This window comes from Chinchilla lanigera, unplaced genomic scaffold (assembly GCF_000276665.1).
Source record: "Chinchilla lanigera isolate Chin_1 unplaced genomic scaffold, ChiLan1.0 scaffold00002, whole genome shotgun sequence".
Taxonomy (NCBI): domain Eukaryota; kingdom Metazoa; phylum Chordata; class Mammalia; order Rodentia; family Chinchillidae; genus Chinchilla; species Chinchilla lanigera.
The window spans coordinates 11,405,604-11,411,603 of NW_004955403.1; positions in this window are offsets into that span (position 1 = coordinate 11,405,604).

Sequence of the window (6,000 nt, forward strand, 5' to 3'; positions counted from 1 at the left end):
CAAGGGATTGCCCAAAATTAAGCAATCCTACTGAAATTTTAAAAGAAAAAAAGCAGACCCATGAAGTACGTCAGGGCGAGCTGTTTTCCGCAGTTTCTCACCCTCAGTTCAGGAGCACAGAGAAGGACTCATATGAAACGCCAACAAGTCTTGTGAATTTGGACAGTATTTTGACAAATCACCTCTCTCTCTCTCTCTCCCACGCGTGGCTGCCTCCGCACACAAATGCCACCTTTATCTTAAGGGTCCAGGACATCGGAGGAAGACCAAAGGTCTGCTCAGCATTTCTCTCCCTGTAGGAAACTGTAAAATTCCTCAGACACAATGCAGCTCCTATTTGGAAAAGGAAGACCAACCAAAAGCATGAGACAATATATTATTTGTCGTTAGGGTTTCCTACACTCCAATTATTTGACTTCAGGCCGCAAGAAGCAGAGAAAGATAACCCCCTATGAAACGCCTCCGAAGCTTCAAAACCCTGTCAAGGCTTTAAAGACAGATGTAGGATGTCTGCTGGGTTTGATAAGAAGCTGCAAAAGGAAGAACAGAGCCGTAGGAAGTAGAAAGGTACACAAAAATGACTCATTACTCCAACAAGCAAAATTATGATTCTAAAAGGGTTGCACTGTTTGTATATGGAGAAAGTCAAACTTCTTACATGTATATAGATATATATCATAGCAGCAATCTAAATATAATAATAGGGCAAGTACATGTGCTGCTTTTTAAGCTTTTTATCAAATTTAAAGTTATAAGCCTTCCTTCCTTTTATTAAATTTACTACTTAATAATCTCAGAAATAATATATCGTGTTTGGAAAAAGTTACAAAAATTTTCAGTAGAGGCCTTCTTCTATTAAGAAGAACTATTTCAAAACATTTTTTTGATGATACTAACTGTCTAAGGATTATGCCAAGTATGGGCTTCAAAGCTTGCTTCTTTGATGGGGGCAAGAGGCAACTCAAAATTTAATTGTCAAGGGTTCTTGGCATTCCTTCCCAACTTGGTCAATAATCCACTGAAAATATTTATTAAATGGCTACTATGAGTCAAGCCTGTGGTTGCGAGATACGAGCGGAAACATGACCCTCTCAGGGTCCTCGTCCCTCCTTCAACACTGTGTAGTGTTGAACTCCAGCCCGACAGTCTTCCTTGACAGTACATAGGGGTGAAAGCAGAGCATGTATTTATCCAGAGCCTGAGCGCATTATTTAAAGCTATGGCATCTTTCTTTCTTTTTCTTTCTTTTCTTTCTTTTCTTTCTTTCTTACTTTCTTTCTTTCAAACCTCTCTCTGAAGGCACTAACCAGTGGAAAAGTCAAGGTTTTATTGTTACCTATAAGTTCAACTCACATAGACAATAAATATCTCAAACTTCTAAAATCAAACTATAATGTTTCGGATTTTCTGCATTATGTGATGTATTGAAATTGTAAAAGATTTTCTTTTAATGGCAGAGTAATTTATTTGTTTATGTTGCTTTCTTTGTGATTAAGATATGTCATATTTAGATTACTTCGTTGAACTTTGTTAATATTAAAACTTATATGAACATGCAAATTGTATATTATTGCCTTAAACAGGAAAATATGTCATTGAATATAGATATATCTAAATTTTAAATGTTTAAATTATAATTGTCTTTTATTTTAAAGATAAAAATAACAAAACAACAACAATGAAGACAAAATCAAAACAACATAAGTACAACAAAAATAATACATGACCTCACAACAAAATAATAGAAATTAACAGTGGTTGCTACATCACATACTGTTATCTTCAATGAAGTTGCTTAGTCCACCAGATGTATGAAATGTATGACTGATCAAACAGTCAAAGACAGAAACAAGCAATAAAAAAAAATTGGAAATGATGCAGAGGTTCACCATAAAAGATAAAATTTTAAGCATTAACTGTTCCTTTCAATAAACCAAGACATCAACAATATACCTATCCCAGTTATCCTTGTATATATATAAAATTTTATTTTTCATTTTAAAGAGAAAAGGAAAAAAAACAAAATAACAAAAACAAATACACAAACAATACAGCATAGAGAACAATAAAAATGATACAGAATTTCAAAACAAGGTGATAGGATATTAACAATGGTTGTTATGTTATATAATGTTATCTTCAAAATGGTTGCACAGATAACCAGATATACACATGTATATGAGTTTAATATCTAACTTTAACATCTAAGCTAAATTATAATTTTAAATTATACTAAGCTTATAAGAGTAAACTACATGAATTAATCTTAATTTTTAAAATTTTAAATATTTAATTTACACTATTAAAATTTAAAGAATAATTATCAAATTAGTTTTGATAATGAAATGGCATAAGATTTACAAAATTATATTCTAAATTGAAAGTTTTAAAATATTAACCCAGCTATCAGATTATTAGTTCATTAACGGGGAAATACATTTTAATATTAATATGTTCTAGTCACGTGTATTTAATTTTAAAGTTTTAACCAAAAATGGGATCCTAGAAAATTAGAGTAGGTATGAGTATTACAACTTACTTTTAAATCCTTTTTTTAAAGCACATAAGGGAAATATTCAAACAATAGACTTTGCAGTATAAAAACTTATAGACTAGTATGGTGGTTTTATCAATTTTATTCAAAGTTTTCTGATGCACTCATTTTTCAGACTACCAGAACTTTAGCCTATGTGACTTAGGAGAATAGAGTCCTGGAGTCATCCCTGTAGGCTTTGGGAAGGGAGAGAACAAGCCACACAATGAAATCAAGTCCCAAGCTGGCAAGAAATATCTTTTCATTGAGGTTACTGTTTCAGGAAGAACTTTTTGAAAGTGGATGTGTGGAAGAGAAATTCCACAGTTTAAATCTATTTTTTTTTCCCAAGGAAGCAGAATCCAAACACCCAGACTTATGCCAAACAGGACCTCCTGGTTTCTGGGCCTGTCCTGTGGGAAAATGCTAAATTCTAACAATTTAAGCATCTCACTACTCTTGCATAGTGGGAATGCTTTAGCGATGGCATCTGAATTAGGGATCTTGTAATCTTTAGTCTCTATTGGTTGGAAAGCAAACTAACAAAATATTTCCTGAAGAGATTATCTAAGATCATTCACGTAAGCATAGTCCTCTTGGAAAGTCTAAATTGTTCCTTTTCCCCCTCTGATCCACCTAGGATAGATACAGGAGCCTGGGGCCAAAGGATCTAACATAAATAAAATCAGGCTGATTATCTGAAAAGCATGTCAAATGCCATGAACTTTAACTTTCTCACTGGGCAGCTGATGAAATTAGCTAGGGAACACATTACCTCATTTCAGTAGAAAACATAATTCTGAAATATGAGCTCTGCACGTGTGTGCCACGTCCTCCCCTTCAATGAGGAATTAGTTTGGAACAGTAAAAGGGTAGGAGAATGGTAAAGTTTTTCAGTTTTGTAGCAAAAGGCCCTGTCCTTCAATAGCATCCTCCATCTAAAACTGAAATATACGAGGGAAGTAAGTATCAATAAACAAAAATTTGCATAAAATTTTGTTGATGTGTTTTGTTGTTCAATTATTACAGCTAACAGTTTCTGAAACATCTCTGTGTTTGTCCTGAGATAAAGAAAAATGTACCCAGCTATTACACTGCAAAAAGAAAGAAAACTAATGATGAAATAATTTTATTCTAAACGATGCCAACTGCTGAGTTATTCAGAAATTTTGGAAAGAATGTATTCCAACTTTCATGACCTTAACAACATCATGACTCAGGGCTAGCAATGAGTAAGTTATTTTCAGATTGGTACATTTCACATACACTTATATTCATTCAGACCAGTATAAGATGGTAAATCTCCTTCTAAAGCCTATTGTCAACAGCATGTTGGATAGCCAGTTAAATAGCTCATCTCAGTAGGATTACACTTGTCTCAGATTTTTAATATGAAACCCAACAAATTCTCTGACCCTCTGTATTAGGTAAATCAGTTGGGAATTTTTCCAAAAATGAATATCTAAAACTTTGTACTTTAAAACAGGCAGGGACTTCACATGTTTCAGCAGTTTAGGCATATCCTAAGATATGAAGTTTTCTTATCACAAGAGCTTTTAAAGTATTTTGTGACTTCAAAGATTAAATACTTGAAGCAAAAACTCACATTTAAAACACTAATCTATACCATTGAATTGTATATTTTAAAAGTATGTTAAGTATGTAAATGAATGACTGTAAAAAAGTTATTTGAATACTATTTTATATACAAATAATTCTAAAATTTATTATTTTGAGGTGATTCCTTTATATGACTCCTTTTCAGCTGGCTATTTTTCTCTTAAACAATATAATGTATAGTATCTTAAGAATACCACTCTTTTCACCTGAGAAACCTCTTAAACACCAGGATTATATATGATTGATCTTTCAATCAATAGAATAGTAACGCTTAATATCATTCCTAGTTTATTAGGTATGTTTAATAATTATTCTTGACTAAACAAATCTTCAAATTGAAAAATAATGTTATGGTTTGTGTCTAGATGTTCCTCCAAAGCTACAAGTGATCAGAGAGCTTTTTCTTTGGAGGTGAGTGAATCTGGAATGTGAATGATTCATGGTTCAATGTTGGGATTAAGAGGGCTGGGATTAAGGGTGGGTGATTGCTGGATCAGTCCACTGATTGGATTTGCACCAACCTAATCCTGGTAGGCTGGGTCCAATACAGGTGACAAAAAGAGACTTCTGTCTCCCTTTCTTGTTGTTTCTGCTGTCTCCCACAACCATGAACAGCTGCCCTCTGCCATGTGTCACGCCACCTCAGAGCCAGCCAAGTATGGACTGAAACCTCTACACACTGAGCTAAATGAACATTTCTTCCTCTAACTTTGAGTGTCGGGTGTTTTGTCTCATCAATAACAGAAAAGCAACTAAGACAATAAAGGATCCAGATTGCTTCGAATTTAAAAGAAGTGTTTAATTAAAGGATAATACACCAAAGTTTTCATAAATCTTTTTTTACATTCTACCTCAAATTTGAAGTTTTGTTTCCGTAAATACCTTTTGATTTCATGTTTTACCATCTACTTCCTAGAGTGTAACTGTTTTCTTTCTTTATTTTCCTTTCAGTACTGCAGAAGTGTGGTAATATAATCTCTCACATTATTTTCAGCTTTCTCTTTCTCTGTTTAAGAATCTTCAGCAGCAAAATTTTGCTTTTAATATGCAATGCCAATTCCAGACCCTAGCATTCAAAGACCTCCATGAAGAACCTTTTACTCCAATCGTTCCAATTTTAATCCATTTCAAAATGTAGCCTTTCCACATCATTCACATTTACTTTCATATATATATTTCACATTTATCTATATATATATTTCATATATATATATATATTTGATATTGCTCAGTTGAGATCCTCAACTCTTTACCAAGACACATATATGCAAGAAATATCTTGTTACTTTGTGCTTTTGCAATACTTGGATAACAGGTAAAAAGTCTACTAAAATAAAAACTTCTTGGTGGTGGCATTTCTTGTTTTGTATCAATCCAGTTCAAAGTTTTAGCCCCTAGTATTCAAAGCATATTGTTGCACTGGGTTACATAGAACATACAGAAATAAGTAAAAGATAAGCATAGCACATAGAGCCTACTTATAATATAATGAACACCCTTCTACGTATTGATTAATGGAAAGTGGAATTGTAGTACAGCGCTAGATTAAAAAGTCATATTGTATAGTAACCAGTAGTATAACATGAAGAATGAGAGCAGTTAATAATTTTCAAAATGTTCTTAGTAAGCCATCAAATATACAAAATACTTGGTGCAATTATTTAAAACGCAGATTCTGGGGCTGGGGATTTAGCTCAGCGGCACAGCTCTTGCCTGGCAAGCACAAGGTCGTGAGTTCAATTCCCGGTACCGGAAAAAAAAAATAAAAATAAAAATAAGTAAAATGCAGATTCTGAGGCCCCAGTAGGACCAACGGGGAATGGGAATCCCATGAAATTTATATATAT